Source organism: Podarcis cretensis (assembly GCF_951804945.1).
Source record: "Podarcis cretensis genome assembly, chromosome: 16".
NCBI lineage: Eukaryota > Metazoa > Chordata > Lepidosauria > Squamata > Lacertidae > Podarcis > Podarcis cretensis.
Genome location: NC_137186.1, coordinates 32626227 through 32652927, shown reverse-complemented (window position 1 = coordinate 32652927; position 26701 = coordinate 32626227). Strand labels below are relative to the sequence as shown.

General features: G+C 46.3%; 1 long non-coding RNA gene across 1 annotated transcript in view; it reads left to right on the top strand.

The window, feature by feature from the left end:
- LOC307205152 overlaps positions 1–25528 on the top strand; it is a 153840-nt gene extending 128312 nt beyond the window's left edge. The window contains exon 3 of the long non-coding RNA XR_013833918.1: positions 25496–25528. This is a non-coding gene — a long non-coding RNA (uncharacterized lncRNA). The remainder of the gene's footprint in view (positions 1–25495) is intronic.
- The last annotated feature ends 1173 nt before the right edge of the window (positions 25529–26701 follow it).

Below are 26701 nucleotides of genomic sequence, written 5' to 3'. Positions count from 1 at the left end.
GTAGCTAATTTCACTGGTGTAATATACCATCTGTACATCATTTTCATCATATTTTCTTTCAGAGCATTGCATGCTGTAAATTTTATTCCTTCATTCCACAGTTTTTCAATCCTCAGGGTCCTTTCTAACTCAACAATTCTATGATACTATGAAGTTACCTTGGTTAAAAAAAAAGAGACCAATATGTTTACTTTTATTATTAGGCTGATAAACTGTGACTGGCCCAGGGTCTCCTAGTGAGCTTAATGACTGAGTGAGGTTTGGAACCCTGGTCTCCCTCCCAGGCCCTAGTCCAAAAACCACAACATTGCACTCTAATTTTTTTGCAGTGTTTGGAATTACCTGCACAAGGACGTAACACATAGAAGCAGGTTTTGTTATTATCTGCACATGTTCTAGAGTACATGCTTTGCAGGTATGGTCTGTGGTGTGTCTGTGTGGAGCTGGGAAAGATCCTCTGCCTTGGAACCCTAATGAGTCCCTGCCAATATTTGGTGCCCTCTAGGTGGTTTAATGTGATATATGGAAGTGAGAGCTGGACCATAAGGAAGGCTGATCGCTGAAGAATGGATGCTTTTGAATTATGGTGCTGGAGGAGACTCTTGAGAGTCCCATGGACTGCAAGAAGACCAAACCTATCCATTCTGAAGGAAATCAGCTCAACAACTTTGCCTGGCAACGACAATGGGTAGATCACAGCCAGTATTTTTATACTGTGAGTAGATCACAGTCTCTCTGGAGTTGGACGTGCCTGAGAAATACTAATAAATCACAATGTCTGAAATAAGGTTGGACCTATGTAGAGGCATTGGCCAGCTGGCTTCACAGTTTCCCCCCACATTGTGATTTTTGCACAGCGCACACACATATCATGATTCACAACACATTGCCAGGTCAAAAGCTATGAAACTGATACCACAATATGGTCTTCAAACTGGTTTTGGACGATATATCTTCCAGCCTTGATCACTCCTGGAGGTGCACTCCATTGTCTCTAGAGACAGATGTATATGAACTCTCAACTATACTTGGAAGACCATAGGTTTGCCCTACCTGCCCTATGGCAAGTAAATTGCATGGGTGCCATGTTCTAACTGCCAACTTTTCACCTGGCAATTGATGGGCACCCCAGCTGTTCACTATGCAAATTGGGCAAAACAAGTGTGGCATCAGAGGGTTTATTGTGATGAGAACCTAATCGTGCTTCTATAGTTGTGTTTTGGTTTTTTGCTATTAAAATGCAATGAAGAAAGAGTATGCGGTGGAGAAAGATTGATGCCTAATTATTGTAATAGCTCCTCTATTATGTTACATGGCTGCTTCATTCTCCAGAGTGGAACAACGCTAACATGAATGATCGTTTCTGCAAAACAACTCGCCCCCTTACTCATTTTAAAGAATGCTTGCTGCTGGGTTGTTGGTTTTTTTTCCAGTTCCAAAATTCCTGTCTTGCTCTCGAACGTGTATTTCTTGCAGTGGAAGGCAAGAAATACTGAGAAAACTGTCCTTAAGTGTGGGCAGAGCTCTTGAAATACGAATGGTCTGTAAAATACTGTGGATTGGAAGGAACCCTCATTGCAGGATAAGTCCTTCTCTGTATGCACCCACAGATTCTGTTCCAGGAGTCATCTCTTCTACGCAGAATGCTGCATAGAAGCTGACCTTTTGCGTTGAGCAGCTGACATTAACAAGTGTGATAATTAAACATTGCTATTGGCTTTATTATCTCTTGGCAACCTCAATACTGGGGGTGGGAGGTTTGATTCTGATGTAACTTACTTTCGCCCATGGAATGCTTGCCCTCTCTCTTTTTAAGTTATGCTGGAACAGATAGGAGTCGATTGGATTTTGCTTGAAGAAAGAGTGGATGCTGATCTGGCCTCTGGCTTGTGAGTCTTTTTGGGAAAAGTGAACAAGATTTTGTATTCCAAATCTTAGGGTGCGCCCCAAAGTAGTGGAGGAGGAGGACAGGCCGAGGGATTTTGTGAGGACAGGTATGGGAGGTTTTATGATTCCCTGGCCTATAGAGCGAGATGAGCGCGCAACCCCAGAGTCGTTCACGACTGGACTTAACGGTCAGGGGTCCCTTTATCTTTTACCCTTCTCAATGGGATGCGTGTGGCGCTGTGGTCCAAACAACTGAGCCTCTTGGGCTTGCCGATCAGGAGGTCAGCGGTTCGAATCCCTGCAATGGGGTGAGCTGCTTTTGCTCGGTCCCTGTTCCTGCCAACCTAGGAGTTTGAAAGCACACCAAAAAGTGCAAGTAGATAAATAGGTACCACTCCAGTGGGAAGGTAAATGGCGTTTCCACGCGCTGCTCTGGTTTCGGTGTTCCGTTGCGCCAGAAGCGGCTTAGTCATGCTGGCCACATGACCTGGAAAAACTGTCTGCGGACAAACGCTGGCTCCCTCGGCCTGTAAAGCGAGATGAGCGCCGCGAATCCTGGAGTCGTCTGTGACTGGACTTAACTGTCAGGGGTCCTTTACCATTACCTTTACCCTTCTCAATGACCCAGAGCTCTAAAACCAAGTGTCACACTTGTTCCAGGGATGCTTAATTTGTATTAGACCATGGGTACAGAGCCCCAGACCTGGAGGACAAATGAAACAGCTCAGTTGGTAGAGTGTAAGATTCTCTATCTCAGGGTCATAAGTCTGAGACTTGTGTTGGGCAAAAGGATTCTTGCATTTCAGGGGGTTGTCCTAGATCAGTGTTTCCCAACCTTGGGCCTCCAGCTGTTTTTGAACTACAATTCCCATCATCCCTGACCACTGGTCTTGCTAGCTAGGGATGATGGGAGTTGTAGGCCAAAAACATCTGGAGGCCCAAGGTTGGGAAACACTGGCCTAGATGACCAGTCCCTTCCCACTCTACAATTCTATGATTTTATGTGGTTCTCCAGGCCTTATTATTATTACCATTATCCTCCGCATCATGGATTCAGTAATCACCTTCTAATCTCAAGGTGATTTATACCTAAGATAAATAAAAAACACACCAAATCCCTGGGCAGAGGAATTGAATTTTAAACCAATATGGAAATTGTAGCTCTACGAGGGGAATAGGGTCGCTTTAACAATTCTTGGCACCCTTAAGAAATTACACTGCCCAGGATTCTTTGAGGGGACGTGGTTAATTAAAGCGGCATGATACTGCTTTAAATGTACATTCGTACCTTGGTTTTCAAATGGAATCCATTCCGGAAGTCCGTTCGACTTCCGAAAACTTTCAAAAACCAAGGCGTGGCTTCCGATTGGCTGCAGGAGCTTCCATTTGGCTTCCAAAAAAAGTTCGCAAACTGGAACACTTACTTCCGGGTTTGCGGCGTTCGGGAGCCAAAATGCTTGAGTCTCAAGGCGTTCAAGAACCGAGGTACGACTATGCAGTGTAAATGGAGCCGTAGAATAGTGAGTTTTCTGGGAAATGTTGAACTGGAATATTTTTTCCTGTGAATTAGGTTAATTTTGATTCCCCCCCCCCCTGATGTCCTAGAACAGAGTTGGGGAGCCTCTGTCTGGCAGACCGAATTAGGCCAATCAGCTCTCCCCATTTATTCCACCTACCTGCGCTATACCGGATGCCCGGTAAGGGCAGTCCTTCATGATCAAGGTGTCTCCCCTGCCAGGTAAGGGCAGTTAGCACAGAGCCTGGCCAAAGGGGATGATTGACAATGTCTGCAAAAGCCCTTGGGCAGCCCTTCCCATGGCCTGATAATCAATTGTTTGTCAGGCACTTTGGAAGCATTTTGCAAGTCCTTGGAACTCCCTCTGCCATGAGCTAGCTTTGACAGCGTATTTATAACATCAGATGATTGACAGATATCACCTGTCAAAGTTGTCCCACAAGAGGGAGGGATAAGAATCTGGCCCACACGCCGCAAAAGATTCCCTTCTCCTCTCCTCGAAAACTTTTTTCGGCAGGGGGCCAGTCCACTCCCTCGGACCTTGTGGGAGGTGGACTATATTTTGGGGAAAAAAAATGTACGAATTCCTATGCCCCACAAATAACCCAGAGATGCATTTTAAATAAAAGGACACATTCTATTCATGTAAAAGCATACCGGTACTGATTCCTGGACTGTCTGCGGGCCAGATTTAGAAGGCAATTGGGACGGATCCAGACCCCGGGCCTTTGTTTGCCTACCCATGTTTTACTGGCATTAGGAAACAGAACTAAATAGAAAAAGAAGAAGTATTTAGCCTGGAATATTTTAGAGGGGGAAATGAAACTGCACTTAATGCACTTTTAAACTTTATATTATTTAGGTATGTTTATTATGATCCTTGTAAACGTTTATAGTTGTGTACTTCCTGTACATTGTTTATTGTTTATTTTTTAAAAGGAGAGATGCTGGAAATTGTTGACACGCTAATAGGTTTTAGCAGCCCAGTGAACTGTGCATGATGTGCTGACTCACAGACTTCCTAGTGATAATCACCTGAAAGACATTAATTACAATGTTAAAACTGCCATGCTTGCCTAATACTGTATCCTTGCTACTAATGAACTTACGAAATTGCAACTTTTCTGTGGAAAATGAAAGCAGCAGAAATTTTTCCGTCCCACTTTCTGTTCACTCTGATTTTTAAGCTTTTTTCTTTTTTAAATCAGTTGCTCCTGTTCTTGTTGTTTTTCTTCTCATTTTAATTGGTACTGATATTGTAAGACTGGTTTCTTGGCTGTATTATCATTGAATCCTTTCCCCTGTTTTTAGTGGTCTCAGTGGACCAGTTTAGAAAGATGGCTTGTAAATTTAAATAATAAATAATCTTGACAATGACCTTGTGAGGGAGGCTCAGTGAGGCCTTACTGACTTGGCAATGTGGTGTAGTGGTTAGAGTGTTAGGCTAGGTTGTGGGAGGCTGAGTTCAAATTCCCACTCAGCCATGAAGACTCACTGTGTGGTTTGGGGCACATTGCCTCTCTCTGCTTAGCCTACCTCACATGGTTGTTATGAGGATAATACGGAGTAGGGAAGTTTTGGGAAATGATATACAATGAATTGAAAAAAATGTTTAATATGACATTTGTAAAAAACCTAGAAGCATTTTTGTTAGGGATTCTAGGACAAGACCTGCCAAGAAAAACAAAGAATCTATTTATATATTGTCAGGGAACTGCCATCGGAGCCAGAGGGAGAGGGAGGGCTCCAGAGGGATTACGGAGAGCGTCCCAGGAGGGAGAGAAGCAGCCCATCTTTTGGGGAGGGAAATCAGCGTAGCACCAGTGGAGAAGGGGGGCAGATGGGGGAATCGGCGAGGGGGCTCCATGACTCCTCGCCGGAGACCAGCGGGGAGAGCACGGGTCCTCCGCTGCCCACATCCTCCCTGCGCAGAAGGCTTCCGCGCAGGGAGAGTAGGCGGAGACTAGGCGTCAAAGAGCTTCTTTGCTGGAAGAAGTTCAAGAAACGCCCACTGACGGATTCTGCCAGCGACTGAGACAGCCACGGGTGAGTGGCTGTCCAGACAGAATAGGGTTCACCCAGGTAACTCAGCCAGGTGTGGCGACGACTTACGCACGAGCAACCCCTAGAACCATTACATATATGCTACAACACTGGCAAGAGTCTTGATAGCACAAGGATGGAAGAATGAGGAAATCCCAACAAAAGAACAGTGGCAAGAAAAATTGATGAGTTATGCAGAACTGGCTAAAGTGATGTACAAATTGCAGGACAAGGACAACTGTGACTTTAAGGAAGAACGGGAACTTTTTACAAATTATCTAAAAAGACAACAAAATGAACTGGACTCCTTGGCAGGTTTTTAATAAACATACACAAATTTATTGGTTGATAACATGATAAATAGACAATGCAAGGCTATGCATAATTTTATAACATGCAGAGAATAATATATGCAGAGAAATCAGAGAGAGGAGCTGAGGGAAGTCCCTGGTGGGTGGGGGGATGGAGGGATAGAAGGGGGGGGGAGGAAAAAAAATAATGTATGTGATTTGATTATATGATTTGATAATTTGTTATGTCAAAATTGCTGAATAAAAACATTTTTAAGAAAATATGGAGCAGGGAAGAATGATGTACACCACCTTAAGCTTCTTGGAGGAAAGGCGGGATATAAAATCATAGAATTGTAGAGTTGCAGAATTGTAGAGTTCAAAGAGACCACAAGGGTTGTTATGTATTCAGTGGTCTGTGTTTGCCTGAGCTTGAGTCTGGACTAAGGATTCTGAGCCCCTGTGTTCTGATTCAATACATGGTATCCAATCACAGAGCATTTCAGGATTTTGGCCACTGCCATTGGCCCTTAAACTCTTGAGTTATGATTCGCAGCTTGGGAGTTTAGACAGCCAATCACGTTGACAGTGGGAGTGGCCCAGTCCTTCAGAAATGTATATAAGTAGTTGGTTTGCCCCTGTTGTCCCATTCTGTTAGTTCAGGCTTCCTCAACCTCGGCCCTCCAATTCCCATCATCCCTGACCACTGGTCCTGCTAGCTAGGGGTCATGGGAGTTGTAGGCCAAAAAGATCTGGAGGGCTGACCTTGAGGAAGCCTGTGTTAGTTCAATAAAGGTTCTTGCTGTTATTACTGTGTCTTGCTTTGCGGGAACCCACTTACACTTCAAGAGTCACCTAGTCCAGCCCTCTGCAATGTGGGAATCTCTTGCCCAGCGTGGGCAAAATCAATCAATAAAAGTGAATCAGTAGCTGTCACCCAGTGAGCTTTGTGGCTGATCAGGAATCTGAGCCCCAGTCCAATCCTATGCATGCTTCACTGCAATCTCCGCATGAACGGTAGAATTTCTATGTTCCTATTACTGAGTTGGCTCCCCGTGAGCTCGAGATACTATTTGCTCCTCTGTTAGACAGATTATGTGAGGCATGATAGTTTGCCTTAGTCCTATAAACCATGGGCTTTCCTGGGGTCCTTCCCAACTCTACAGTTACCGTATTTTTTGCTCTATAAGATTCACTTTTTCTCTCCTAAAAAGTAAGGGGAAATGTGTGTGCGTCTTATGGAGCGAATGCAGGCTGCACAGCTATCCCAGAAGCCAGAACAGTAAGAGGGACTGCTGCTTTCACTGCGCAGCGATCCCTCTTGCTGTTCTGGCTTCTGAGATTCAGAATATTTTTTTTTCTTGTTTTCCTCCTCCAAAAACTAGGTGCGTCTTGTGGTCTGGTGCGTCTTATAGAGCAAAAAATACAGTATATAATTCTAAGAGTATCTGTCTTTACGATGGAGTTCTTCTCTGTTCCTTTTTCTAACAAAATGGAAGACGAAAATATTGCCATTACAGGCTCTTGACGTATGAGAGGCCTTATTAACATCGTCTCTCATAAAGCAATCATGTTCTAACATATATGCTCCATTTCAGAGTAATTTAAACTATTGATCTTTCTGCCTACCCCTCCTTCCATGCCCCTTCATTTCCCGTGAAGGAGGCAGTTTTGTTTTGAATTCTTCCTTGTCCCCTTTTACCTGACTGAGTTACTCATCTGCCTCCCCCCTTCATTTGGACTTAATTGCATTCAGAAGCGAGTTTCTCCCAGGTTATGCTATTTCGTTACTTCAGGGCACGCCTCATGTGAGTTTCCATTGGTTCCTCAGAACAAGCATTGTAATCACTCTGCTCAAGAGTCCATCCCCCCCACTCCACCCCGGGACTTCGAAAATAGCTTTTCTGATTGCAAGGCAGGCTGGTATATATGAAAATACATTTCGTTTACTCATAGCCTCTGAATAGATGATTGAGGGCTGGAAGGAATGCATGTTTGGGCAGAAAATAGCAAGTGAGTTAATTGCAAACAAGACCTCTTTGGAAGGCTGGGGGGGGGCACAGGGCAAACTTTAAAAGGCATACGCGATCCTGTTGATTGGATTGCGCCCCCCTCAGTCGGCGATGCCCTGAAGTGGTGCTCCTCAGCTAGCTGGCATGGTGAATTTTCAGGGCTGGGCCAAGAGACAGAGGTGAGTGTCCTTTCCTTTGAAATCGCTTCGCTGGCCTTTCGTTACGCTTCTAGAAAATTGCTGTGCCTCTTTTAAAGAAAGCGGTTTCACATAGTAACATACAGGGCAATAACAGCAACGCAGGCCACATCTGCATTCCATGTTTAAAGCAGCATCATACCGCTTTAATGGTCACCCGCGACTTCCCCCAAAGAATTCTGGGAGCTGTAGTATGTTAAGAGCGCTGGGTGGTGTTAGATTCAGGTAGGTAGCTGTGTTGGTCTGGCACAATAGAAATATACAGTGGTACCTTGGGATGTGAATGGGATCCGTTCTGGAGCTCCGTTCGCATCCTGAATAGAATGTAAGACGGGACGGCGTGTCTGTGCATGCGCGGGTCACGTTTTGCCGCTTCCGCGCATGCGCGTGATGTCATTTTGAGCGTCTGCACAAGCGGCGAAACCCGGAAGTAACGCGCTCCGTTACTTCTGGGTTGCCGTGGAGTGCAACCCGAAAGCGCTCAACCTGAAGCACATTCAACCTGAGGTATGACTGTATATAAAAAATAAAAATGTCCAGTAGCACCTTAGGGACCAGCTAAGCTTGTTCTTAGTATAGCTTTTGTGTGCATGCACACTTCTTCAGATACACTGAGACAGAAGTCACCAGACCTTTATATATAGTGAGAGGGTGGTGAACGGTATTACTCAGAAGGGTGGTGGGAATGGGTGATTGGCTGACAGGTGTGGTAGACCTGTTGACGACTGCTAACAACTGCAATTGGTCTTAGAGGAAAAAGCAAGGGATGAGATGGCCAAAAATAGCTTTATCATGTATAATGAGATAAGACTCCGATGCCTCTATTCAGACCAGGTCTCTCCATGGTTTTAAGTTTGATAATAAGTTGTAATTCAGCAACTTCTCTTTCCAGTCTATTTCTGAAATTCTTTCGTAATATGACAGCTACTTTGAGATCTTGTATAGAATGTCCTGGGAGATTGAAGTGTTCTCCTACTGGTTTCTCTGTCTTGTGATTCCTGATGTCAGATTTATGTCCATTTGTCCTTTGGCGTAGGGTTTGGGTGGTGTTAGGAGACCCTCCTCTCTTCCCCTCACAGAGCTACAATTCCCACAGTTCCCTGGGAAGAGGGACTGGTTGTTAAACCACTCTGGGAACTGTTGCTCTGTGAGGGGAAATTAGGATTCATAGTTCTTTGCACCATTGAAGTAAAACACGATAGGTGAACAGAACGGACAGGTGAACGATAGATAGCCTGGCTGATGTGGTTTGTGCTTTGGGAATCCTGGTGCAGTTTAAGGAGGGACACAAAGCCTCAGGGGAGGTACCAGTCAACTGAAGAAGAAGAAGAGTTTGGATTTGATATCCCACTTTATCACTACCCTAAGGAGTCTCAAAGCGGCTAACATTCTCCTTTCCCTTCCTCCCCCACAACAAACACTCTGTGAGGTGGGTGAGGCTGAGAGACTTCAGAGAAGTGTGACTAGCCCAAGGTCACCCAGCAGCTGCATGTGGAGGAGCGGGGGTGCAAACCCGGTTCACCAGATTATGAGTCCACTGCTCTTAACCACCACCCCATGCTGGTTTCAACACCCCCTCTTGCACCCATCCCTGCCCTCCATCCAGACAAGTAAGAGCAGAGGTGGATTTAAGGGAGTGTGGCTGGTTTGCCTGCACAGGGAGCTGAGCCGAGAGGGCACCACAGCCATGAGGAACAAGGGAAGGCAAGGGGCAGAGGGAGGTCTGGACTTTGGCGTCACACAGGGAACTGCTGAAATTTGAAAGCTCCAAGTGTGCCACTGGTAAAAGCAGGGGTCAGCAAACTTTTTCATCAGGGGGCTGGTCCACTGTCCCTCAGACTTTGTGGGGGGCCGGACTATATTTTTTTTTTTTGGGGGGGGAAATGAATGAATTCCTATGCCCCACAAATAACGCAGAGATGCATTTTAAATAAAAGCACACATTCTACTCATGTAAAAACACGCTGATTCCTGGACCATCCACTGGCCGGATTGAGAAGGCGATTGGGCTGGATCTGGCCCCCGGGCCTTCGTTTGCCTACCCATGGGTAAGGGGCATCATCGGAGTTCAAGGACGCATTTCATCCAGGCAAAAACCTTGGTGTGCAAAACAAGATCAGTGAGGAGTGTGGCCTAGGGAGAGGAGATGTGGCCTGGAAGGAGCTCCAAGAACCAGATGAAGAGGCCTAGTGGGGCCGCATTTGGCCCCTGGACCTGAGATTCCCTACCCTTGTTATAAAACGTTTCTGTGTTTTTAAAATAATGTGTTGGGACCCTCTGCTTGGATTGCAGGAGGGAAATAGTAGTCTTCTCATGTCACATTTCTGCCAACGATGGCCTTGCTTGTGGAATAAGAAGAAGGTCTCATTGATGTCCGTGGGAGTCTCCCCCCCCAAAAAAGAAGCATAGGCATGATGATTTTCATCAAGAATGCAGCTTGGAAGGGAAGAGTTGAACCTCCCGCCCCCACGGAAATCTCCTCCTGCACCTGCTATTATAATAAAACAGCAGCCTTGACATGCTTTCGGGTAACTGCTTGGAATTGCCTCGCGTTTGCCTCCCCCTAAGTACTGTCATTTGCTGTGCTTGCAGTTTTCTTTTCCCCTTTGGATCTGGGTAGGTGTGCTTATTTTTAGGAAATGAGTTAGCAGGGAACAACTGGATCTAAAATAATGCCAAGATCTTGCCTCCTTGACTTTCTGAGCGTGGATTTGCTCAGCAGGTAAGAAATTACAATTGGTAATTGCAAGATGTGAGTTGGGGGAGAAATCTTTTGCACCAATATTGGATATGCTTATGCGTGACTCACGGCTTCTATCCTTACCACCCTGCATCAGCTCCTACAGCATTGTAACCCTCTTAAGTCAATTGACTCCTTAATTATTATTTTTTTGATAAGCAGAATTTCTTCAGTATGTGCTTGACTTGCCACTATGTTTCTTCCATTTCCGAGGACATTTCGCTTCCTGACCTGCTCATGTGAGCACAATGCCAAGCAAACAAAGTGTTTTTCAACAGTTATTGCTGTACAAATGATCACAATCAAGCAGCTTCCTTTGCATTCAGGCACAAGTTGTCCTGTTAAGAAAAGCTGCACTGTTTTCTACCTGTGCAGTGACTAATTGTGAAACAACAGATTGCCTGGAGCTTACTGGCTTAATGGGCAAATCTTGAGTTCAGATCTTGTTTCTGCACCAGGCATGTGTAGTACCTGTGTAGAGTTGAGGGGGTGTGTGAGTGGGCCTTACCCCCTCATTCTGTGGTCATTCTACATTATTCTGTTTGCGCCAGGGTTCAAAGGGTTAAGCCAGCACACACACACACACACACACACACACACACACACATTTGGGTTCCTGCAAGTGGTCTTTGCAACCTCTTAGGAATCAAGAAGTCATTAAACGAAACAAACATCTGGTTTGGGCATAACCTACCTTGTTCTGTAGAGAGCTTGAGTCTCAGGAGAAGTCCATCAGTGTCAATAGTCTTGAGTCAGGAATCCATGGCACCCCAAGCATTTTCAGGACCTTGGAGAGCTCCCAGAGTCTGCAGCAGTATTATAGAGGGCTCTGCAAGCACCTATATCCATCTGAAGCCTTGTATCAAGGCTGGGGGAGCTTATTTTAGCCAGTGGGCCAGATCTTTATCTCCCTACCCCCTAGAAGTCCAGATTTGAGAGCTGCGCCAAGTCACAGTGATGTCAAGTGATGCTCCAACTCTTGGGACTTCAAAGCACGGTGAGGGGGCTTTTTTTGAAAAGCTTTTTGCAGAAAGCCCTAGGCTTATCTTTGCACCTCTGAAAACCAGAAAGGTAAAGAACAGCATGGCGTTGTTTGCAAAAGGGCTTTCAAATAGCCCCACACTGTGCTGGGGGTTCAACATGGGGTCTTCTGCATGCAGCGCAGGTGCTCTTCCACTGAGCTATGGCCCTTCCTTTTGCGAACTTGGCTTGGATCTTCGTATGTTATTGCTTGTCTTTTTTCAGAGGTGTTTATGGGTTTATCTAGTTATGTGAAGCCAATAGCAGATTTCTACCAGCTGGCCAACAGGGGGAAGAGTTGTTATTTCTTATCCACAAAGCAGGCAGACATGAATTAGATGTGCAGACATGAATCCTGGACAGAGGCGCCGTCTTGTGCCCAAGATTGGGGGGGGGGACCCTGTTGCAGGCATGTGACATCATGCGCCAAGCACTTGTTGCACATGTGTGACTGTGATGGCCTGGGATTTGGACTCAGAGGCTGAACCTGAGGAATCCCAGCCTGCACAGGATTCCCCAGCTCCAGAACCAGCTGAGCCGGGGCTGGGGCTTGAGCCTGAAGGGTCCTCACCTGTGCTGGGTCCTCAGATGCAGGCACCAGCTGAGTCTGCTCTGGCTCCTGAGGTGATGGAGGACCCATTGCCTGCAGGTGCTCCACTCTCAGCCCCGTCAGGGGAGGCTGAGGTTGCCTCTGGGTCCAATAACCCTCTAGCCTCTCCTGAGCTGCACAGAGGCTCAGGGCAGAGAGGCGGAGGGAACTAAGTTCCCACAGGAGGAGTGCATGCCTCCAGGCCAGGAGAGGTGATCAGGGCCCTGTGGATCAGGGCTGCCCTATGCCTCGGGGCAGATAAAAGCCAGCCAGCCCCAGTCCCAAGTTGCAGGAACAACATTGTTGGTTTCCAGTTCCTGCCTGAACCCTGTCCTGCCGGAGCTCCTGACCTCACCTGACTCCCTGCCTTGGACCCAGCTTCAGCTTTGACGGACAGCTTCAATACAGCACCCACGACCTCGGACTGGACTCGGACCTCACCTCACGGTTAACCCACAGGACCAGCACAGTGACATCATGTGCATGCGATGTTGCATCATTTGGGAGGAGGTTGACCATTGAGCTCAGTGCTGTGCATCATCTTCTCCTGCTCTCAGGAGGAGCCAGCTACTGAACCACACCATGTTCAGCCTCCTCTGCCCCCTCAAGGTTGTGGGGGCCTGGCCCCGTGCCAGCAGATATTGAGGCGGCTGAATACACCTCCACCCCTAGGAGTTGGTGTGCCTGCTGGCTGAATGTAAAAGTTTCTATCATAAGTCATTTAGAGCCTTCCTGACCTTTGCTGTTCCAAGATCTCTTAAAAGTTTCTGCTCCTTTTGACCAGAAGTTGTTCCCTGTTATACTGAGTTCAACTTTTGGAAATTACTTGTAGTGACCTTTTTTTGTCAAATAACAAGACAGATGAGTTTCAATGGCAGGCTTGGAGTTTTGTACCAGCTTTCTGGGATTTAATGAAGAACACCAGAGAAAACAAATGCCTGGCTTGGAAAACAGTTGCTTGGGTTCTCAAAGAGCTGTTTTCAGTTAAGTGTAGATTATTTATCTATTTTATTTGCATCCTCGCTCCCAAGAGTCTCAAGGAAGTGTGCATGGCCCTCTCGCCATTCATTTACACAGCAACCCTGTGAGGTAGGCTAGGCTAGCAGCTGATGACAGGATCAAGGTTCATGGAAGATAAGTCTATCCATGGCTGCTGGGCCTGATGGTTATGTTCTGCATCCCATGTCAGAGCCAGTAATGCTTCTCTGGAAACCACAAGGAGGGGAGAACGCTCCTGTGCTCAGGTCCTGCTTCTCAGTTTCCCAGAGGTATCTGGTTGGCCTCTCTGAGAATGGGATTCTCATCTAGATGGGACCGAATCCAGTAGGCCATTCTTGGCTTCTTATGGTATCTACCGAGCTTCATGGACAAGTGGGAATTTGAACCCAGGTCCCCACCCCATCCTAGTTCAATACTCTAACCGCTTTAGTCTGCTACTCTAGCCATTATATCACTGGGCTAGTAACTGAAATTGAAACTGAAATACCGTATTTTTTGCCCTATAGGACACATTCTTTCCCCTCCAAAAATGAAGGGGAAATGTGTGTGCGTCCTATGGGGCGAATGCAGGCTTTTGCTGAAGCCTGGAGAGCGAGAGGGGTCAGTGCGCACCGATCCCTCTCACTCTCCAGGCAGCTATCTGCAAGCCTTGGGAGCCCGCGGGAGTTCCTGCCGGGCCCCCAAGGCTTGCGGACAGCAGCCCGCAGCCTGAAATCCAGGGAGCGCAGCGGAGCGCGCCCCAGGCTTCGGGCAGATATCCGCAAGCCTGGGGAGACCGGCGGAAGTTCCTGCCGGGCTCCCAAGGCTTGCGGATAGCAGCCTGTTCTGGGGGCTGGGGTCGGGGGAAGCTCGGGCTTCCCCCGCCCCAGCCCCGCGCCTGGGGGGGAAATTTTTTTTTCTTTATCCCCCCCCCCAAACTAGCCCTGTGGGGCGAAAAATACGGTACTTTATTGTCACTTGTAGAACTTGTATACAGTAAGATTACACGAGCACCCCCCACTCAGCTCTCTTAGTCTTAATTCCCCTCGTTTACTGATGCACATCCACCAAACCCGAAAGTCAGTTGCCCTGTAGTTATCTTTTCGTTCAGCAGCCTAACAGCCTATGGATAGAAGCTGTTCTTTACCCTGTTGGTGCGACTAATCGTGCTTCTATATCTTCTGCCTGAGGGCAAGAGATCAAGAAAGTGCTGGCCAGGGTGTGAATCATCCCTGAGAATTTTCCTCACTCTCCTAAGGCAACGTTCTTCGCTATTTCATCCAGCGGATTCATGGGACAGACCATAATATCTTGCGCTGTATTCACCACCCTTTGTAGGCACTTCCTATCAGATGATGTCAAACCAGCATACCGCACCATGATGCAGTATGAAAGGACACTTTCTATTGTGGACCGGTAGAAGGAGATCATCAAATGTTGATTGACATCGTTCTCCTGCAATACTCTGAGGAGATGGAGTCTCTGTTGGGCTTTCTTAACCACCTGGGTTGTATTTATTTTCCAAGTAAGGTCTTCACTGAGATAAACTCCTAGGAATTTAAAGGAAGAGACTCTCTCCACACAGCCCTCCCCAATGTAGTAGGGAGTAGGGAGGGAGCTGCCTTTGGTCTTTTTTTCATTTTAAACTAGAATCCCGATGTTACACCAAAGGTATTTGTAAGTCTTAAAGCAAGATCTTTATAATGATCTTGGGAGAGTAGCTCAGTTGCACGGTAGATGCTTCAATCAAATTGCTTCCCCTTACGGCTGCATGACCTCTGCTGGTCAATGTAGAGAGCACTGATCTAAGTGCTTGGTGAGATAAACTCAAGTTGTGACTATAAGGAGCATTATAGGTAACCCTTTAGGGCATGATAAGCAGACTTGGGGATTGCTGGGGGTTTTTTTTTGCTCATGCTGGGAGTGCCTTTGGTCCCATGCATGGTGGTGGAGTCCAGGATGTGCTTCTTTTCAGCTCTGCCATTCTAGGGCACCTGTCAGTTGAAACAGAGTTTTCTTTCTCCTTTGGCCAACGGATGGAGCCAGCCTGATCTCCCCTCACCCCCGCCATGCTGCTTGCCCAAGGAGGCAGGCATGCGGTTCCTCCATGGCCATCTGAGTGCAGATCTCAAAAGAGGTTCCTACGCAAGGAGGGAAATATTGAGCTGTGTTGGTCTTCAGGCAGCTGAGGGCTTTAAATGGCAAAGCCAACACCGAGGGTCGAGTCTGGAAATAAATTGGGAGCCAGTGTAGCTGGAATAGGAAAGATTCCATCAACGGTGTCTCCAAAATTTCTAACACATCACTTGGGAAGACAGGTGAACTAATACTAGTGTCCTGGAAGAAGCAAAGATCACCAGTGTTGAAGTAATGATTCTTCAACATCAACTTCGTTGGACTGGTCATGTTGTGTGGATGCCTGATGATCGTCTTCCAAAGCAACTACTCTATTCCAAACTTAAAAATGGAAAGCGTAATGCTGGTGGTCAACAAAAGAGGTTTAAAGACTGTCTCAAGGCAAATCTTAAAAAAATGTAGTACAAACACTGACAACTGGGAAACTCTGGCCTGCGAGTGCTCCAGTTGGAGAACAGCCCTTACCAAAGGTGTCATGGACTTTGAAGACGCTCGAGCTCAGGACGCAAGGGAGAAACGTGCTAAGAGGAAGGCACGCCTGGCAAATCCACACTGTGATCAACTCCTGCCCGGAAACCAATGTCCCCACTGTTGAAGGACGTGTGAATCCAGAAGAAGAAGGAGGCTGAAATGATCTGCCTGTCTTCAAGAATCTGAACTTTTTGGTCTTCTTGGACATTCCTTGAGGGCAGCCCTAGGTGGAGTGGGTTATAATAATCCAATGATTAAAACATGCCTATAAGTATTAGTGCTATCTATTTGCAAGGCACAATATGTGATTTATATTAGTATGAGATGCACCCCCCCCCAACGCACTGGATATATGAGGTGGGAGGGGCTTCAGCTCCCTCAATATTTTGAGGCAGGGGGCACTGCTGCCAACCAATTTTGAGGGGGCTGCCATCCCCCACTACCCCTGGCACCCTCTGTGGCACCTGCTGCAATCTCTTGAGTGCTAGGCTGGGCAGGAGATTTGGAGGGCAATTTTCACTTCCTGCACTGCCCAGCGGGATCACCAGAGTGCATCCCTGCAGGTGTAGCCAACATGGTGCCCTCAAGACGTTGTGGGACTCTTAACTCCCATCAGCCCCAGTCAGCGTGGCCAATGACCAGGGTTGATGGGAGTTGTAGTCCAGGAGCATGCTGGTCAATAATCACACAGTTCAAGTTGGAGTTAACTCTTTATTAGCTAAAACACGATCTTCACAGACTTGGCTGAGTGTCAGGCCTAATGAGGAGAGCAGTTCATTCCTGGTGGTCTTACTCCGTGGAAAACAGTTGCCGAGACTGAAAGTCCCCACCTCCCCACAGCAGTCTAAGTCCCCTCCTTTCCAGGGCTTTCCCCAATCAATTGGAGACTGTGCTTGCATGAAGCCTGCTGCAGCTCCACTCGTTTCAGCCCTTTTCTGGTTCTAGGAGATGGGGGGGGGGAGAGAGGATCTTGTCGCAGCAGGAGGGGGAGACACTTGTGACTCTTCATTAGGCCGACTCATCTTTGCCTCTTGACCTCCCTCCTCCCATTCTCCTGCTTCTGCCTCTGATTCTGGACTGATTCTGCCACAAGCTCTGTTACCTTTTCTGCTTCCAACACCTCTTCGCCATTCTTCTCCCTCTTCTCCCTCTGGCCACTCCTCATTGTCCCACCACTTCCCCCCAGGTTCTGCGCCTTCTTCCCTTGGTGGTTCCCCAGCTGGTTCCTCACGCCATTCGTCTGTGTCCAACAAGTCCATGACATCCTGCAGCACCTGGAGTCCACTACCTTGGCTTCACCTGATTTATATGGTGCATTTAGGATCCAATATAATACAGCTTTGAGAGTTGCCTTGAGCATGAGCAAAGAGTAGAAGAAACACTTTGCCTGAGAGTGCTGATAAATAAATTCTTAATGTTCATTGTAATGTTTCTGAAGTGTTGTTGTCTTGGCAACAAGACCTCTCTCTTGTTAAAAAGAAATCTACCTCTTAGCCAGCTATATTTTCATTGCATTTTTAAACAACAAAGGTTCCAACTTATACGGATAAACTAATAACAATACAACAAATTAGTGACAGTGCAGGGTGTTCTACATTGCCATTAAACTTACTATACCAGAGCATCGCAAAAATACAGCCATCTCTCTATAAACGCGTTAGCTTGATTATTATCATGTTTATCACCTGCTAATTGTACCGGGTTTGGGGTCACAGCTATCTTTTCAGGTTAGGACTTCGGATGATCCACCTTTTGTGGATGGTAAAGGGACCCCTGACCGTTAGGTCCAGTCGTGGACGACTCTGGGGTTGCGGCGCTCATCTTGCTTTATTGGTCGAGGGAGCCAGCGTACAGCTTCCAAGTCATGTGACCAGCATGATTAAGCCACTTCTGGTGAACCAGAGCAGCGTATGGAAACGGCATTTACCTTCCTGCTGGAGCGGTACCTATTTATCTACTTGCACTTTGAGCTTTTGAACTGCTAGGTGGGCAGGAGCAGGGAGCTCACCCCATCACGGGGATTCGAACTGCCGACCTTCTGATCAGCAAGTCCGAGGCTCTGTGGTTTAACCCACAGTGCCACCCATGTTCCTTTTGTGGATGTTACTCAGGTTTAATTTTTCATGCAGATAACTGTGGTTTTAGAAGGCACATGCTAGAATGTGAATAGAATATCTCTTGTGAAAGAAGTGTGTTTGTGTGATTGGCTCCTTGAACCGTACAGTAGATGAGACCAAGGAGTTATCATTTTCCAAAACTGGGTAATTGTTGCCCTCTGCAAAACAAAAGTTTTTGAATACTACTGAGATCTTGGGAGCAAGGCAGGAAGCTCAGCTGTTAGCAGTCTAAATTATAGGCTGCGGATGTGTTTGTGTCGCGAGACATCCTGTTATTGCTTTGCACTATTCCCTCTGTACTTGGGGACTCGCTGGCGTTAATACACCGAAATAAAGAGCAGCAAAATTAGGATCATTACAAAATATCTCCCCCCACCATCTCCTATCCCAAGAGATTGCAACTTGGGCTATGTGATTTGCTTCTTTCAAGACTTAGATGTGCTCTATCCCTTTCTGCGAAATATGTGTCAGCTTTAATAAAGGCAGTGAAATGTTTTCTGAATGGCTGTGCTACCCGAGTTCATTGTGGGGCACTGCCTGCTGTGTTGGTGTATCATCCATTTTTCTTTTGCAAAATTTGGGCCTGGGTTGTGTTCCGGTCTAGAAAGAGCCTTTGTTTTAGAAAGGTGATTTTTAAGAGATTTGCTTTGCATTTGTCGGGTGGTGTGTGTGTTTGTGTGTGTTGCCTGTTTCTCTAGCAGCAGGTGGTAGAATTTGCATTGCATTGAAGTGGGTGTAGTGGCAAGGATTGCAAAAATAAAGATTAGATCTCTGCTTCTCAATAATATAACAAACAGTGCAATCCTACACACACACACACACACACACACACACACACACAGTTAGAAACTCAGATATATAAGCTAGGCGCCAAATGGCTTCTTAAACCAAGCTTACAGTTGCCAAAATGGAATGTCTAGTTGCCATTTTGGAGTGAGATGGTTCCGAAGTCTTTGTTTTCAAATAACGGACTGACCGTGTTGGATTCACAGTTAAACATCTGGCTAGTTCAGATGAAACCTTGAGCTCAGTTAAGAGTTTTGAGAACTTAAAGAAGAAAAGTCCCTTGATCCAGGGACCGTCCACATATATATTGGCCTCTTCCTACCTCCTTTTGTTAATGGTGACATGGACCATTTGGAATGTAAGACTATTCTTCGCAACTGTGAGCAGGGCAGTGGGGTGGGGTAAATGAAGACAAGCTATGACAATTAATTATAACATTGCTCACCGCTCCTGCTCAGGCTGCACAGGAAAAAAGCATTTTTGTTCCAGAAAATCATTCCAATTGTGCAGATGAAATATAACTGATAGACTTCTACAGAATGGGGTAATAGTGTGTGAAAATGGTCCAGATCCAGAGATCCCCAGGCATGCACCTCCAGATGGTGGAGATGTCAGGCACTATCCTGGGGCCCAGACATCTTCACTTGGTCATAGGTGGTTGAAAGCACCCCCCCCCCACAGTCTTTCTTGGTTCTTTGGGGTTTACTCCAAGCTCAGTATCTATAGGATTGCAGTGCAAGTGCAGGCTCCCTGGGAGGGCATTCAGGGGGAAGAGCATGGATGGGGAACCTTATGCTCAGGGGCCAAATATGGCCCTCAAGACCTCTGTGACTGCCTTTGGGACTCCCCCCAAGCCACACTCCCCACAACCCCTCGATGGAGTAAAGGCAGGGGAGAGAGTGCACATAGTAACTGTAGGGATGCAGGTGGTGCTGTGGTCTAAACCACTGAGCCTTTTGGGCTTGCTGATCAGAAGGTCGGTGGTTCGAATCCCCGCGATGGGGTGTGCTCCTGTTGCTCGGTCCCTGCTCCTGCCAACCTAGCAGTTTGAAAGCACGTCAAAGTGCAAGTAGATAAATAGGTGGGAAGGTAAACGGCATTTCCGTGCACTTCTCTGGTTCGCCAGAAGCGGCTTAATCATGCTTCATGAGTGTTTTGATATATATCAGTGCTGGATTTATGTATAAGCTAAATTTTTGGGGCCCCAAAAAATTTTAAAGGAAAAAACCCTGGATGTACATTTCCAAAATATAAGATAAAAAACAAATAAAATAAAACCTACATACAGCAACAGTGTTTTGTGTTGTGTTGGCTCCTATGATGTAAGTAATGGGTCCCGCCTGGTAGCCTGCTCCCTAAAATATTGCTGGTTTGCTTGTTTCTATATGTGCCAGGTGGCGCTGTGGGTTAAACCACAGAGCCTAGGGCTTGCTGATCAGAAGGTTGGCGGTTCGAATCCCTGCGACGGGGTGAGCTTCCGTTGCTCGGTCCCTGCTCCTGCCAACCTAGCAGTTCGAAAGCACATCAAAGTGCAAGTAGATAAATAGGTACCGCTCCGGTGGGAAGGTAAACGGCGTTTCCGTGTGCTGCTCTGGTTCGCCAGAAGCGGCTTAGTCATGCTGGCCACATGACCCGGAAGCTGTACGCCGGCTCCCTCGGCCAATAAAGCGAGATGAACGTCGCAACCCCAGAGTCAGTCACGACTGGACCTAATGGTCAGGGGTCCCTTTACCTTTACTTTTACATTCTGCATGGACTGGTTGCATGGCAACATGTGCAAATGGCTTAGGTCCATAAGTTACCATAGAGCATATATTCTACACAAAAAACAGTGACAATTTGTTCTTGACGAAGGGCAGCTGGACATATAAAGGGCCCCATTACCTTCAGTAGCTTAGGGCCTCATCAAACCTAAATCTGGCCCTGTATATGATATGCTTCCTGCCCCCCTTTGTCTCTGGCTGCACCCACCAATGTCATGTGGCCCCTGAGAGGTTGCGCAGGGAGAAAAGTGGCCCCCGGGATTAAAAGCATTCTCCAGGCCTAATCTATCAGAAGACGCAATGGAAATCAGAAGCAACAGAAATGCACAAAAAGTTCTTTAATACTTAGGCTTGTGTCATGCTGGGATAAATACCACATTTTTCGCTCTATAACACGCACCCGACCATAACACGCACATAGTTTTTAGAGGAGGAAAATCCGTAGGCATGCTATCCGTAGGCATTCCCTCCATAACACGCACAGACATTTCCCTTTACTTTCTAGGAGGAAAAAAGTGAGTGTTATGGTGCAAAAAATACGGTATTTGCCAGGCTTTCTTTTTTCACCCCCTCCAGGAAGGAGCTGCTGGATGGAAGACAGTTGGCCTGATGATTAATGTAAAAGTATGGAACTGTGAATGTCCACTCAACCGCTGTGCGTGTTGATAGGCGAGTGGAATATTCTTTTGGAATGAGAGCAGGGGGAACGTGATGGCGGGAGCAAAACACAGGGAGTCTCTCCTCCCTTCTCTGAGGATTATTATCCTTGCAGCGTGCTGTATAATAATTTGTGCCAACATGGAGAGTGAAAGATTAAGGGGATTCTGCAAAGTGATTTGAATATCCTCCTAGTTTTAGAAGCCACTTTTCAATCTCAAAGTCCCTCAAAGTGCTGTAAGTTAGGACAAATATGAAGGATAAGAAATGAGAAAGGCTTCTTTGTGTTGATGAGCAGGTGAGAGTTTGTTTGTCTCAAATCAGACCTAATATAAATGAGCTCAAGCTCACACCTCTCACTGAGTCTGTATACGTTCTTAAGGTGCATATGAAAGAGAAGAAGAAGAAGAAGAAAGAAGAGTTTGGATTTGATATCCTGCTTTATCACTACCCGAAGGAGTCTCAAAGTGGCTCACAATCTCCTTTCTCTTCCTCCCCCACAACAAACACTCTGTGAGGTGAGTGGGGCTGAGAGACTTCAGAGAAGTGTGACTAGCCCAAGGTCACCCAGCAGCTGCATGTGGAGGAGTGGAGACGCGAACCCGGTTCCCCAGATTACGAGTCCACTGCTCTTAACCACTAGACCACACTGGCTCTCAGAGGTTCGTTTATAATTATATTTTGAGTATAATTCATGTTCTCATGTAGAGGCATTGTTTTATACTTTCTGGGTGTCCCTTGATCCTATTATAAAGTGGTTATGTTCTATGTTTCTTTTCATTTCCCAGTGTATTTCTTATCAATAAAAAATTGGGCATGGCACGAGCAAGTTTTTAATTCTGAAAGTTTGAGAACCACTCTTTAAATGTATGGTGCTGGGGAAAGCCATGTGCTTTAATGGAAGAGGGTCCTCTACAGCTGTGAACTCTTAGGTGGAATCAACACACAAATAGAAAACCGTTCTGAAAATGCTGTTTTTAAAAAAGCATTTTTAAAAATACAGTGGTACCTCGGGTTACAGACGCTTCAGGTTACAGACTCCTCTAACCCAGAAATAGTACCTCGGGTTAAGAACTTTGCTTCGGGATGAGAGCAGAAATTGCGCAGTGGCGGCGTGGCAGCAGCGGGAGACCCCATTAGCTAAAGTGGTACCTCAGGTTAAGAATGGTTTCAGGTTAAGAACGGACCTCCAGAACGAATTAAGTTCTTAACCCGAGGTACCACTGTACATTGAATTTTCCATAAAGCACACCATCTACTGTCACATTGTATATTCTACTTGAAACATTTTATTTGCAGCTGTATAGCTGAGTCCTTAGGCTCTCACCTAGAACCTTATGACTGTTGAAATCAAGGTGTGTGTAGAATCTTAGAGTTGGAAGGGACTGTGAGGATCATCTAATCCAGGGCTTGGCAACCTAAGGCCCATTTAACCAACCCATGGACCCCCATTGCCCGCTTGGTTGGCTCCTGTGCGCTGCGCTAAACCGGCGCAGAGCAGGGACCGTCTTCCGCGATGCTGGCAAGCTTCCCATTGGCTGCAGGAAGCTCCTGCAGCCAATGGGAAGCTGTGCATGCCTCCTCTGCGCTGGAAGGAGCACTGGAAATATATATTTTTTTAAATGATATTTTATTAAAAAATTTTAACAAAGAGAACAAAAAGTTACAATACAGTAAAAAAAAAGAATAAAAACAAGTACACAAGAGAAATACAAAAACCAAAATTTAACATAAAAAAATAAAAATAAAAAATAAAAATCCCTCTTTTTAATTTCTCACCGTTCATTAACTTATTTTCCTGACTTCCTCACACCTCCCTTTTTTGTATTCCATTTAAAAATTGGTTCAGCAAATTCTTACACTCTTAATTTACCCTTAATTATGTATCCTCATATATTATGTCTTCAAGTTTTCATCTAATATCAATCCATTCTTACATATTCTTATTTTGCGTTATTACTAGTACCACTTCATTTCATTTCAACGTCATCAACATTCAAAAATTTTACAGTGTTTCTGTAAATAAATTTTAAATTTCTTCCAATCTTCTTCCACCAACTCTTCTCCCTGGTCTCGGATTCTGCCAGTCATTTCCGCCATTTCCATATAGTCCATTACTTTCATCTGCCACTCTTCCAGGGTGGGTAGATCTTGTGTCTTCCAATGCTTTGCGATGAGTATTCTTGCTGCTGCTATAGCATACATAAAGAAAGTTCTATCCTTCTTTGACACCAATTGGCCGACCAAGCCCAGGAGAAAGGCCTCTGGTTTCTTCAGTGGAAATAGCTTTTGCACTGTGGCGTCTGAGGGACTGTGAACCGGCCCAAGCCATAAAAACTTTGCCAACCCTTGATCTAATCCAACCCCCCATGCAATGTAGGAATATGCAGCTGCCCCATAGAGAGATCAAACCTGCAACATTGATGATATGAGCAACATGCTATGGAACCTTTGCTCTGTTACTCCTCAAATGAATGACACCAGGGGAACAGTTCTTCCGCGGCTTGCTTTTATGGGCAGACACCAAGGGACATGGGTGGCGCTGTGGTCTAAACCACAGAGCCTAGGGCTTGCCAATCAGAAGGTCGGCGGTTCAAATCCCCACGACGGGGTGAGCTCCCATTGCTCTGTCCCTGCTCCTGCCAACCTAGCAGTTCGAAAGCACGTCAAAGTGCAAGTAGATAAATAGGTACTGCTCCGGCGGGAAGGTAAATGGCGTTTCTGTGCACTGCTCTGGTTCGCCAGAAGCGGCTTAGTCATGCTGGCCACATGAACCGGAAGCTGTACGCCTGCTCCCTTGGCCAGTAAAGTGAGATGAGTGCCGCAACCCCAGAGTTGTCTGCGACTGGACCTAATGGTCAGGGGTCCCTTTAGTTTTACCAAGGTCTCTTGGACCTTCCTAAGGCTGCCCACAACTATGTTGCCTTCAGCAATCAGCTGCGCTCCCAAGTCCAGGCTGCAGCAGAACTTAGTCAGTTTCCCAGAGGCCAGCAAATGAGGCTGGTCTTTCTCTCGTTTCCGGTTTCTCAAGGGTTCTTGGGGAAATTGGTTGCTGCGTTCTCCCCCGTAGCTTTCCCTGACTCCCAGCGAGTTTCTCGAAAGGAGAGCCGGGCTTCGTTAAGAACCTTGGCTCCACTGTTTCCTCTCCAGGGCGCGGGGGCTTTCAGCTGATTCTACAACATTGCTTTGGATGGCTGCCACCAACATTGGTATTGCTCAATTATTCATTTTCCAAGGATGCATTATTTATTGGCTCAAGCAGTGCCAGGGAGCCAGATCTGAAGCTCCGTTCGCCCTGTTAATGTTTTGGGGGGTACCTCACCAACGCTTGAGACAAAGGATGCTCTCACATGGTGAGGAAATCTGCCCAGCATCTTGAGACCATTTGTATAACTTGCAAAACAGTAGATAAATCTTAGATCAAAGCAGGGGCTTTATTCTGCCCCCCCCCCCAATAAAGATGCACAAGTGCTTTCCCTCTTGTGTTGTCAGTTTGTCCCCACTAGGGGGAGATGTGTGTGTCAATGGCTTGATAATACTCTTTTTTTGAGGCAATGTGGTGTAGTGGTTAGAGCAGTGTTTTCCAAACTTGGGTCCCCTGCTGTTGTTGGACTACAACTCCCATCACCCCTAGCTAGCAGGACTGGTGAGTCATGGATGATGGGAGTTATCATCATAATGTAGCAGACTCACCCTGCTAGGCCCTTTCAACTAATTTCTACAATTTACCACAGGCTATGTGGTTGGGGCTTTGTGTGAGGGAACAGTTAGTGATTTAAAGTCTCAGGCAGGAGCTGATCAAACCAGAAAAGCTTTATTTACAAAAGGAAAAAGTTTGTGAGACAAAGTTGGGTCAGGAAATGTGTTCTTTCAGGTAGAAGTTGACTTATTACTTAAACTTAATATAAAGATATCACAGTAGCATATGCACAGCTTTCCTTAAACTTTGTGTGCTAAAAATCAGTTGGTACACTTCAGGTGGATGTTGAGGTTTCTAGAATAGGTGGTAAAATGCTTTACTCAGTTTCTGTTACTTCCCATCCATTCATTCATTCATTCCCTTACTTAGTTATTACAGTTAATTACTTTTAACACAGCAGTTTCCTTCATTGTCTAATATAGGGGTGCCAAACTTTTTTCAAAGAGGGCGGGATTTGATGAAGTGAACATGTGTGAGGGCCGACCAAGGTTGTTGACCTTTTTTTTTTACAATTTTACCCGAAGTTGTTGACCTTTTTAAAGATTTAAGTTGTTGAGCTTTTTGTACAGAGCCTAGGACTTGCCGATCAGAAGGTTGGCAGTTCGAATCCCCACGACGGGGTGAGCTCCTGTTGCTCGGTCCCTGCTCCTGCCAACCTAGCAGTTCAAAAGCATGTCAAAGTTCAAGTAGATAAATAGGTACCGCTCTGGCGGGAAGGTAAACAGCTTTTTTGTGCGTTGCTCTGGTTCGCCAGAAGCGGCTTAGTCATGCTGGCCACATGCTGTACGCCAGCTCCCTTGGCCAATAAAGCGAGATGAGCTGGCCACGACTGGACCTAATGGTCAGGGGTCCCTTTACCTTTACCCCAGGAGATAGACAGCTACAGATGCTGGATTAAGATTGGCAGGGCTGGATTAAGTCCCCAAAACGGATTTTGGACATGCCTGGTCTAATACTTTGGTTCATGAGCAAGGGGCACTTTTCATCTGTTACCCATTCCCTTAACAGTCCCACTCCTGAGATATTCCAGTTAGTATAACAGACCTTTGCCCCTTGTTACTGGTTTGGGAGTCTTCTTCACTTAGAAGAGCTCTCCGCTCCTGGCTACAATGGTTCCCAGGGAGTCTGTATTCCCACAGCTTCTTTCTCTTCTGGCTCAGACCCAGCCCTGCAGTTCATGGGCATAGCCAGGATTTTTTGGGGGGGGGGCATCCAAAGTTTTTTTTAGGGGATCTGCAGGAATTGCTGAGCTTTTGGGGGGAGACCATCCCCTTAAGGTGTTGAGCTTTTTATTTAAAAAAAATCATAGGTAAAAATACCCCCCAGGACATTATGGGGGCAGGCTTTGGTTGGGGGGCAGGCTTCTGCTACGTGGGGCAGAACCTCAGTTTACTGAAAACTTTCAATGCTTTTCAATACTTGTACAGTGGTACCTCGGGTTACATACGCTTCAGGTTACAGACTCCACTAACTCAGAAATAGTGCTTCAGGTTAAGAACTTTGCTTCAGGATGAGAACAGAAATCGTGCTCCGGCGGCACGGCGGCAGCAGGAGGCCCCATTAGCTAAAGTGGTGCTTCAGGTTAAGAACGGACCTCCGGAATGAATTAAGTACTTAACCCGAGGTACCACTGTATTTGTTTTGTCTTAACCCTTGCCCACTTGGGCCCCCTCAATGGAATATTTCTGGTTTGGGGCCTGTCTACCATCAGGCCATTGTTGTAGTTATTTCTATTATCTGCTATTTTATTGATTTAATGGTTATAGTTGTTTCTACTTTACATTATGGAAAGTTCTCTG